General features: G+C 39.6%; 1 protein-coding gene across 9 annotated transcripts in view; it reads left to right on the top strand.

Moving 5' to 3' along the window:
* LOC111836755 (rho GTPase-activating protein 23-like) overlaps nucleotides 1-12,214 on the top strand; it is a 122,118-nt gene that overhangs the window by 86,056 nt on the left and 23,848 nt on the right. The gene's annotated exons all lie outside the window — the stretch shown is intronic.

Below are 12,214 nucleotides of genomic sequence, written 5' to 3'. Positions count from 1 at the left end.
CTTATTTTATGTGCGTTTGCGCTGCTGTGACAAGAAAATACCATGCATTTTAAACCGTATACCGCAAATGAAGTCGAGTTAGCAAATAAAGATTAAAATACATTATATCTTATTTTCATAGCAGCGCAAATGCACATAAAATAAGAAGCTACACATTTGCGCTTTTACAAACAATCGATTGTCGCACGTATCGTTTTTAAAGGTGAATTCGTACTTGCGGACCAGTTATGTGCACCCCTGCTTATATTGCATTATTTCAGGAATAATGACAAGAAAAAAATCTGTACGTGTTCAGTACATACGCAACTATCATAGTACATATAGAAAATATGAATCAAGAAGAGAGAAATTCATTCTCTCTCTCTCTTCTTTCTCACTTCATTTGCATGGATTCAGCACAATGCTCGGCATACCCGAAATTCAAGTTTTGCATTTTGGAACTTTCTGATTTTTTTTCTCTCAAATATTTTCGATCTGTGGTTGGTTGAATCTGCAGATGTGCAACCCATGGATACAATGGTGAAGAAAGGTTGGACTTTTCCTCCACTTGTGAATAACCCGGGTCAAACGTTGATGTTAAATGGAGTAGGATTTAATGTTACAAACCTTTTCCTGTGCTTGTGCAGCCTGTAGTACTCACTGCAGACTGCTACAGTCATGTGGAAAAATTAGGACATCCCATTAAATGTTTTGTTCTTTATTAAGAAATATCAACATGTCAATATTGAATCTTCTTTCAAATCTTATCTATAGATAAAGGTGATGTATAATTGTATCACCTATGCAAAAACAAGAAACAAATTCTCTTAACAGAAGAAATTAACTATGATGAGAGTTTCCACTGAGGAAAAGGTTAGGATACCCTCACATCCATTACTATATAAAATGCCTAGAGTTAGATTCTGGTGCACCAGATCTGGTGAAAATGATTAGAACATCGTTACAGAGCTTTTTGGTGGAGCCTGTCTTATTCAAACCACAGACATTTAGTTTGGTTGGCTCTTGTGTTGAAGTGGTATCACCATGGTGAGATCCAAAGAGCTCTCTGAGTGCTTCAGAAAGAAGATTGTAGATGCATATGAGTCTGGGAAGGCAGAGTGCGAATTACCCCTCCATAATTGGGGGGTACTGCCTTCATAACACTTCTATGACCATTATGGTCCGCTACCGCGTCAATACGAATAGTCGCCACCAGGATCAATGTTAAGAGTGCAAGATGCGCAAGGGGTGTTTACTAACATGTATGCAACACATGGTATGGTCTGGACATGCGACAAAATGAGAATTAATACAGAAGATCTCATTATCTTTATCCCTATCCAAAAGAATTTGGTTTTGATAACTCCCAGGAATTATCCTAAAAGAAGTATACTAGTAAAAGTAATAAGCCTATACATTTACAAACAGCCTGGTCTGGTCCAGCAGTCTGGTGTTATTCCTGCCCTCTCAGCCCCCCCAGCTCCAACATCCTTCAGAAATAAATATTTGCCTATTAGGCTAATATCTGTCTTGATGAGAATGTAGATCTTAAAGTACAGCCTAATTTCTAACTCACCTCTTGGTCCTGCGCGCTGTCCTCATCCTGCCATCTTCCTGCTGCCTGCTCACTGTCCTGCACACTGTCCTCATCCTGCCATCTCCCTGCTGCCTGCACACTGTCCTGATCCTGCTATCTTCCTGCTGCCTGCTCACTGTCCTGCACACTGTCCTCATCCTGCCATCTGCCTGCTGCCTGCACACTGTCCTCATCCTGCTATCTTCCTGCTGCCTGCTCACTGTCCTGCACACTGTCCTCATCCTGCCATCTTCCTGCTGCCTGCTCACTGTCCTGCACACTGTCCTCATCCTGCCATCTCCCTGCTGCCTGCACACTGTCCTGATCCTGCTATCTTCCTGCTGCCTGCTCACTGTCCTGCACACTGTCCTCATCCTGCCATCTGCCTGCTGCCTGCACACTGTCCTCATCCTGCTATCTTCCTGCTGCCTGCTCACTGTCCTGCACACTGTCCTCATCCTGCCATCTTCCTGCTGCCTGCTCACTGTCCTGCACACTGTCCTCATCCTGCCATCTCCCTGCTGCCTGCACACTGTCCTGATCCTGCTATCTTCCTGCTGCCTGCTCACTGTCCTGCACACTGTCCTCATCCTGCCATCTGCCTGCTGCCTGCACACTGTCCTCATCCTGCTATCTTCCTGCTGCCTGCTCACTGTCCTGCACACTGTCCTCATCCTGCCATCTCCCTGCTGCCTGCACACTGTCCTGATCCTGCCATTTCCCTGCTGCCTGCGCGCTGTCCTCATCCTGCCATCCTCCTGCTGCCTGCTCACTGTCCTGCACACTGTACTCATCCTGCCATCTCCCTGCTCACTGTCCTGCACACTGTCCTCATCCTGCCATCTTCCTGCTGCCTGCTCCTGTGCCTCTCCTTCCTTCTACTGACCACCACTTTCCTTCATACACATTAACAGTTTGCAAAACTGCACCTATACTTTTGGTGTAATGTTCTGTAGCTCTTAACACTAATATTTCCTACTTACTCTTCTTTTACCACCAAAAAAGTATCTGATGTCTCCATCTTTCCTTTTCCTCATAGTGTGTCTGTGAATAAAATCTTATCTATATTTAACAAAACAGTATCTGGGCTATTAGATGAAGCTTCTAAAAAATGTCTATAAATATGAAATTGTGGAATGCAGAATTAATACTATTAAAATTCAAATAATAGGGCTTATTATTTGCTAGCTAGTTTTTTTTTTTTACGTTGCCCCTATAGGTTTCACTTATAGTATAATGTTAAATGTTAAACCTTCTTATGCATTAACATTAGCCTAATAACAACCCACACAGGCTAAGTGGCAAATTAATTTCAGAAAAGCCACAATTTATTCATGATAAAATGAGAATGAAAGCATAGGGAGTTCATCTCCTTGGAAAATGACCATGATCGATTTTACCTCACCAACTAAGCCTGGTTTAAATAGAGAACTTAGCTTATCTTGCTAGTTAACGTAACTAACGTTGACTGTACCGGTGTTCTGTCGAGTAGAGCTACTTTGTCAAGGTAAGCTATGGTTAGGGCTATCGATTAGCACTACGGTAGCTACCTCGACATAGTAGCTCAACTCGACAGAACACCGGCCTCAGAAGGACAATGGTAAGTAATTCAACTTATAAAGAAGTCAGCTTGCATTAGTCGATGAAACACTTATTCGAATAAATGAAGGTTGTAAAATAGCACATTTTCAACAGGCTAGACTTTTGCTGCCTACTTACATTTAGCCATGCACGACAAACAGTACCATGACAGACAAACACAATGAACAAGTCTCAATGAGAATGAATGACGCAACCGACTGGCTGCTTCTAGCACCGAGGTGGTTAAAATGGTACGGTCCACATTAGGGGTGTTTGAAATCGTTTTACATAAAATTTTCCTACACGGTGAGGTTTTGTTGTTGTTTTTTTTACAACAAAAGAAAAATGTTAAGACCCCCCCCCAAACTTCTAGTTTTGTCTCTTTGGGGGGGGTCTGGGTCTTGATCGGGGGTACAGTACCCCCCGTAATTCGAACCATGTGGGAAGGGATATAAAAAGATCTAAAGAGAGTTTGAAATCAGCCATCCCACTTTCTGGAAAATAATTTACAAGTTTAATTTAATTTTAATTTGCCAACTTGGCCAGGTAAGTATGGGAGGTATTTTCTGCAAAAAATAAAATTAAAATTAAAATGATTAAAAGAAAATACAATCTCCACTTTGCCATTTACTTCCCAAAGTCTGTGCGTAAAAATCCTGCACAAATTAAAATTAAAATGAAATAGCACTATTTGCATTTTAATTTTCCACTCATGTATGAGTCAGATGTGAAAAATTGAAAAATAAAATTAAAAACCCTTTTTGTCTTCATTTTCCAATTTGACTTTTCATTTCCTATTTTGGCTTTTCATTTTCAAGTTCACTACATGCAAATATATGTTAATCGGAGCGGGGCGGTGGGTGGAGCTACTGATCACTGCTGCGCTTCTCAGTGCGTTTGCCGATTCCTTTCTTCTTGTGTTTCTTGCCCGTGTCGCCCAAACTAATGGCAAAGTCACACGCGGCTTAAGTTAGCTACTTATCTACAGCTTCCGATTCATTTAGCTTCTTATTCGTAGCGTCTAATTTCGGGCTTAAGTTGGAAATACAAAATAACATATGAATAAAAGGTTTGAGAATGTATATTTATTTCGTAGAAGAAAGTCTTCCTGTATTGAAAATGGTGGAATTACCTGGGCATAATAGGTAAGACCTCCCATAGGTAAGGCCGTCTTAGAAAGTTCAGCCCAAGAGCAGAGTTCAAGATGCTGAAAGAAGTCTCGAGAAATCCTAAAATGTCATCACAGGACATACAGGAAGCTCTTGCCACAACTGATGTCAAGGTGCATTCATCTACCATCAGAAAGAGACTGCACAAGTTTGATCTGCAAGGAGGTCTGCAAGGAGGAAACCCTTGCTGTCAAAAAAAAAAAAAAACAATATCGGGGCAAGACTGAAGTTTGCCAGAGACCACCTAGACAAAGACCAGGGCCGGTATGCATAAAACTTCCTTATGAATGGTCTTAAGAATGGTCGTACACTTGGACTTAAGAGTTAAAAAAATCTTAGCAAAAAATAGGACCTAAGAGCATTGTATAAAGCTGCTAAAAGTAACTTTCAGCAAAGTCTAAGTCCAATTCTTAAGTGCTGACTGGGCCAGCATTTAAGTTTCGTGAAATGAGGACTACAAATAAAATCCCGCCCCAAATAGAGTTCAACCAATAGAGGAGCTGCACGGTGAATATATTAGTGACATTAAACCGTTAATGTAGAGCTTTATACAACATACCTTTCTGTAATCATACCTTTAATTGGTTGTACGAAAATCTACCTTGCACATCACCAATCAATTTCCACTAATAGATGCACATGTTGTATAAATTATGGGTCAAACGCAAAACTCATAGCAAGACATTGGATTCTAAAAGAAAACCAAACTGGACAACAAACCAAACAGTTCTTTTACCAAACAGTTCTTTTACCAAACAGTTTCCACTCATACATGAGTGGAAAATTAAAATGCAAATAGTGCTATTTCATTTTAATTTTAATTTGTGCAGGATTTTTATGCACAGACTTTGGGAAGTAAATGGCAAAGTGGAGATTGTATTTTCTTTTTATCATTTTAATTTTAATTTTATTTTTTGCAGAAAATACCTCCCATATTCTTTTGGCACAGTTGGTGCTTAAATGAAAGTTTGGCCCAGCTGTTACAAGCACGGACAAAAAAAGCTTAGGAGGCTATTGCCAGGTCCATAAATGCTGCGTCACCTCGGACGAGGCGTTCAACAGAAGAATGTGAAAAAAGGTGGTATAATGTTTTATCGACCTCGCGAAAGGAAATCACAGTTTATAAAGCAAGCATGCAAGCTACAGGTTTGTATCACTACTTATATTGCTCTTATGACCCTCGCTATAATAGATGATTATAATAATAATAATAATTATTATTATTATTATTAATAATAATTATTATTATTATTATATTTTTCCAGTTGCCAAAAACGTAGCATCATTATCACCTTCAGTTCAAATGTAAGTGCATTTTTAGGTGACGTAGGAGATTGTATCCGGTTCCTCATTAGGTTGGTAACAAAAAGAATGCCCTCATGATTGAGCCTGTACCTTTTTATCAATTCATTATTGTCGTACGTCTGCAGGACGTCCTTTCTTTGACGGAAAGTGCGCGGTCTCCCTCTGGGTGCGCGTAGTGCAGCTGCCATCATTCAACTCCTAACTGGCTTAGGAGTCCTCTCCAGCTCTCTTAAATAATTTAGGAGCTGAGACCAAGTCTTAACACTTAATAATGTTTATGCATGCCACTTATTCTTAAGTCTGGGAGTAGGAGCAAAATCACGTCACTCTTAGAATTGTGACGCATTTAAGAGTGAAATTTTACTCTGAGAAATTGTATGCATACCGGCCCAGGACTTTTGGAATAATGTGCTTTGGACAGATCAATCTAAAATTTTATTATTTGGACACAGTAACAGAGGACATGTTTGGTATAAACCAAAGACAGATTTTGAGCAAAAGAACCTCATACCAGCTGTGAAGCATGGGGGTTGAAATGTCATGGTTTGGTGCTGCAGCAAGGCCTGGCCAGCTCACCATTATATAATCAGCTATGGATTCCTCATTGTATCAGAGGGTGCTTGAGGACAATGTGAGATCATCTGTCCAGAAGTTGAAGCAGAAGTGGGGGTCGACCATGCAGCATGACAATGACCCAAAACATTCCAGCAAATCTACAAAGAAAAGGCTTAGAAGAAAGAAATGGAGAGTTCTGGAATAGCCAAGTCAAAGCCCGGATCTGAATTTTATTGTGATCCTGTGGGGTGATTTAAAACGGGGTGTGCACGCAAGACACCATTGAAACATCACACAGCTTAAGGAATTTTGCATTTGAGTGGGAAAAACTTTCTGCAAGCGATTTCTGAGATTGATATGTGGTTTTGAAAACATCTTTTGGGGTTATTTTAGCCAAGGAGGGACATACTAACTATTAGGGCATAGGGTGTCTTAACTTTCCTCAGTAGGAATGGGCATCTTATTTAATTTCTTTTTTTTTTTAAATAAGTGAATTTGTTTCCTGTTTTTGCATAGGTGATACAATTATATCACCTATATTATTTGAAGCAAGATTTAATATTGATATGTTGATATTTCTTAATAATAATAATAATAATAATAATACATTTTATTTGATGGCGCCTTTCAGGACACCCAAGGACACCTTACAGCAGAAACACATGGAATAAAATCACCAATACATAAAAATTAGGAAAAAAAAAATAATAATAATAATAATAATAATAAATAAAATAAAATTACAATGAATAAGCAGATTTGAAGAGGTAAGTTTTAAGTTGTGATTTAAAAATGTTAACAGAATCCAACTGACGAATATGAATGGGTAGTGCGTTCCAGAGTTTAGGTGCAGTGTAACTAAAGGCCCTGGCTCCCATTTTAACCATTTTAACCATTTTAACCGAAGGAATAGACAAAAGACCAGAAGAAGAAGAACGGAGAACACGAAAAGGAGTATATGGGTGAAGCAAATCAGACAGATATGTGGGAGCAAGATTACGAAGTGACTTGAAAGTGAGAAGAAGAAGTTTGTATTGAATTCTTTGGGTTATTGGGAGCCAGTGAAGGGAAATGAGAATCGGTGTAATATGTTCAGTTGATTTTGTGCGAGTAATAATTCTTGCAGCACAGTTATAGACATTTTGAAGTCGTTGGAGAAGCTTTTGGGGTAAACCAAAAAGAAGGGCATTACAATAATCGAGACGTGAGGTAACAAGGGCATGCACAAGAACTTGGGTTGAATGCTGAGTGAGTGATGGGCGGAGTCTAGAAATATTGCGTAAATGAAAAAAGGCTATGCGAACTGTATTGTTAATATGTGAGGAAAAAGAAAGAGTAGAGTCCAGTATTACACCTAAACTTTTGACCTGAGAGGAAACGGGGACCAGACAATAAGAACATAAGAACATAAGAAATTTACAAACGAGAGGAGGCCATTCGGCCCATCAAGCTCGTTTGGGGAGAACTTAGCTAATATCTCAGAGTTGTTAAAATCTTATCTAGCTCTGATTTAAAGGAACCCATGGTTTTAGCTTCCACTACAATAGCAGGAAGACTATTCCATACTCTGACTACACGCTGTGTAAAGAAGTGCTTCCTCAAATTTGTTTTAAAATGTTCTCCCGCTAATTTTCACTTATGGCCACGAGTTCTAGTATTTAGACTAATATTGAAATAGTCATTTGGCTGAACAGCATCCAGACCCGTTAGAATCTTATAGACCTGAATCATATCCCCCCTTAGTCTCCTTTGCTCAAGGCTGAACAGATTCAGTTCCGCTAACCTCTCCTCGTAAGACATTCCTCTAAGACCAGGAATCATTCTCGTAGCTCTTCGTTGCACCTTTTCTAAGGCAGCAATGTCCTTCTTGAGGTATGGTGACCAAACCTGCACACAGTATTCTAGGTGGGGTCTTACCAAGGAATTATATAAGTGTAACATCACCTCCCTTGACTTAAACTCCACACATCTAGAGATATAACCCAACATTCTGTTCGCCTTTTTTATTGCTTCCCCACATTGGCGAGAGTGGGACATGGAAGCATCAACATACATACCGAGATCTTTCTCGTAATCAGCTACCTTTATTTCAGTGGAACCCATAAAATATCTGTACTGTATATTTCTGCTCCCTGCATGGATTACCTTACATTTATCTGTGTTAAATTTCATCTGCCAAGTATCAGCCCATTCGCTAATTAAATCCAGATCCCGTTGAAGCCTCTCTGCTGCTTGATTAGTATCTGCTACCCCGCCCACCTTAGTGTCGTCTGCAAATTTAACAATCTTCAATGCTTATACTGATAGGTGGGGATTTGGAAAGTGTAGAATTGGAACCAATAAGAAGAACTTCACTTTTATTGCCATTTAATTTGAGTTTGTTATTTGTCATCCAAGATGTAATGGCCTGTAAACAATCAATAAGTGCAGTTGGGCATGATGGAATACTAGGTTTTGTGGAAATGTACATTTGAATGTCATCAGCGTAACAGTGAAAGCAAATTCCAAAATGCCGAAAAATATTACCAAGGGGAAGGATATAAATAATAAACAAAAGAGGACCTAACACTGAGCCTTGAGGAACTCCATGATATAATGGAAATGAGGATGACTTGATATTCTTCATTTGTACAAATTGTTTCCTGTCGCTGAGGTATGAAGCAAACCATTTTAGGGCAGTACCAGTGACCCCAATGCCGGCCAAACGCTCGAGTAAGACTGGGTGCGAGATCGTATCAAAGGCGGCACTGAGGTCAAGGAGAATGAGAATGGAAAAAAGACCAGAATCAGCTGCACGAAGGAGATCATTGGTGATTTTAACTAAAGCTGTTTCAGTACTGTGTTTAGAGCGAAAACCAGATTGGAAAGGCTCAAACAGATTGTTATTTTGAAGATGATCCTGAAGTTGTGCAGTAACAATACGTTCAAGAATTTTGGCAGTAAATGGTAAATTAGAAATAGGTCGATAATTATTAAAATCTTTGGGATCTAAACCAGGTTTCTTAATTAGAGGTGTAACTGAAGCAGTTTTAAGTGATAATGGAACAATTCCGGTGGACAACGAAGAATGAACTATGGTAGTGAGAACCGGAGAGAGTATGGAGAGACATGATTTAACAAGAAATGTGGGGAGAGGATCAAGAGAGCAAGTAGATGGGTGTGCCAAAACGACGAGATTACTGATTTGTTGAACCGATGGTAAAATAAAATCAGAAAGTGTAGCAAGCGGCAATATATGTAAATTATTAATCCAACTACAATCAATGTGTGTCATAGAAGATGTAGTCAAATGTTTATGGATTGTATCGACTTTGTCATGCAAAAAATCCAAATAATCTTGACATTGGGATATAGTAGTAAAGTGGAAGACGGTTTCTGATAATTTAGTAAGTCCTTGGACAGTAGAGAAAAGTGCTCTGATATTAAAATCATGGTTAACTAAATGTGAGTAATATTCAGATTTAGCAGAGTTTAAAGCATTTTTATAGGTGGCAACATGATCAGAGTACATTTGTTGATGAATAACAAGCCTAGTTTTGTTAGAGAGACGTTCCAAACGGCGGCATTCTTGTTTCAATAAACGGAGACCAGGAGTGAACCAAGGGGAGGATTTTGTAAAAGTAACAATGCGTGTTCGAAGAGGTGCCAAGTTATCCAATACAGAAAATAAAATGGAGTTATATTGATCAACCAGGTCAACAGGAGAAAAAGATTGTAAATTGAAGGTAGATAATGCCACAGAAAGTTCGTTATTCAAATCAGATACATTGAGTTTTTTAACATTACGGAAGGATATGGTGCGTTGTTTAACTAAACTAGATATAGGAATGGAAATCTTAAAAACTAAAAACTTATGGTCTGATATAGGAAGATCAAATGCATTAAGATCAAAAGGTATAAGGCCAGAACAACAAATTAAATCCAGCGTGTGACCTTTGTTATGGGTCGGAAAATCGACAAACTGTGCAATATTAAAACTGTCCAAAGTGGAAATAAATTCTTTACATAATGAATCTGTAGGATTGTCAATATGAAAATTAAAATCTCCAGTTAAAATTACATTAGGAGTCATAGTGCAAAGATCTGCTAAAATAGATGAAAATTCAGTTATAAAAACAGAAGAAGGCTTGGGAGGGCGATAAACAGTCACAATGAGGGTAGGTGTGGGACCCTTTAACTGGACCGCCAATATTTCACAAGAAGATGTCTCTCTCACAGTCACTGGAACAACCTTGAGGGTCTCGCGATACATCAGTGCGAGGCCACCACCTTTCCCAGAAGCGCGAGGTTTCGCGATGTAAACAAACCCACGGGGCAGCGCTTGATTTAAGTGGAAAAAATCATTAGGCTGCTGCCAAGTTTCAGTAAGGCAAACAATGTCCAAATTCTGATCAGTACAGTACTCGGATAGGAAGACGGCTTTGTTGTTGAGTGAACGGACATTAAAAACGGAAAATTTTAAACAATCATGAATGATCCCAGACGGCCTAGACACCGCTGCTAATAGGCTGCGGTCGGCAGATCTCTCTGCACGTACAGATTTTCGTGGACCCACCGACCAGAGAGATGGAATAGAACCATTGTGGTCCATGCAGAAGTTCTTTCTGGATCCACGGTGAATATACCTGGGTCGGCGACGAAGAATCTCCCGATGAAAATGTAACGCAGCAGGCAGCTCATATTGAGAGCGATACAGATGGATTTCCTCTGCGGTGTATGTCAGTCGTGGATGTGCAGCTGATAAAGCAAAGAGCAGAAAAGTCCACAACAAAAGCTTGATAATCCACATCCTTGAATGAGGTAGATGCAACAGCAGCAGGTAGGCTAGCCAAAGCGGCTAATCAACAGGTGTAATCCAGGTGTAATCCAGTGTCGATTATGCAACCGAAAAACTTCACACTTATCGCATGGGCTATGATCAAACTTTGATCAGTACAATAATCAACAATCAAGATATTGATTGATTGACTAGCAGTTTAGTACAATTTAATAAAGTACTAAATACTAATTTTTTCACATGACTGTGGCTATCACTATCAGTGATACCTGGGTGCTACAACAGGGCTCACTGTGGATGTTCTTGAGTGTCCTATTAATTTTCTCCAGTTATTGATAATTTTTTGCATGTGTCAATAGGTTGGCTGTTTATATTGTTGTCTTCAGATGGCTGGTCCAGCCTAATTGTTAATAAATTCATTAACTTTAATGAGTAACAGCTCTCATTTTATGATGGTGCATTGGTTGACCAATATGTCTTAAGCTAAGATAGTTGCCTGGGATGATCCAGTCACAAAGTCCATTTTAGCATCGATGGATTTGCATTCTATAATGTTATAGCCCGGGGGGGTTGGGCAGCTAGTTGCCCTTAGATTCCCAGAGGTGTTTTTTTCTCCTTACTGTGGAGATTTTGGTTCCTCTCCTGTATTGGCTCTTTTCCTTTTCTCAATCTGTTTTTCTACCTTTATCATGAACAATTTAATACATAGTTGAGTTGTACACTGCCTCACTCTACTTGAGAATGAAATTCACACCTTCCAAAAGCAAGGAGTACTGTTTGTAAACCTTAATGGCTGTGTGGTTTATGGTTGTAGCTTCAGCTTCAGTTCATGGGTGAAATGACAAATGGCTACAGACAAATAGGCAAACCTGTATCTAATATGGCTTGCTACCATCTTCCTTTGACCCACACAGCAACCAGAATTATGTGTCCAGGATGCCACTGAGAAGCCATCTGTGATCTTTGGCAGGGTGATACACTTAGCAGTGCTGCCACTCTGGGTGCAGGGCCCTGGTGTTCCTCAAGGCTACCTGTTATTGGTTGCCTTACCCTTAGGTTTTTATTCATGCTAATTAGTCTGCGGGTGAAGCACACCTACACCCATAACGTTTGGTGGAGTACTACTCTAGCTGAATTTTGTCGCCTCTGAAGTAAATCTTCAAAGAACCAGATGGACTTCCGAGTGCTTTGATTAGACAGCCAAGCTCTGTTTATCAAGCACTGACATTGACAGATATTGAGTAAGAGGGAAAGGTATGAAATAAGTAGGTT

Source organism: Paramormyrops kingsleyae, chromosome 5, assembly GCF_048594095.1.
Source record: "Paramormyrops kingsleyae isolate MSU_618 chromosome 5, PKINGS_0.4, whole genome shotgun sequence".
NCBI lineage: Eukaryota > Metazoa > Chordata > Actinopteri > Osteoglossiformes > Mormyridae > Paramormyrops > Paramormyrops kingsleyae.
Note: the sequence above shows the minus strand (reverse complement) of the source record. Positions and strands in the feature narration are given on the sequence as shown.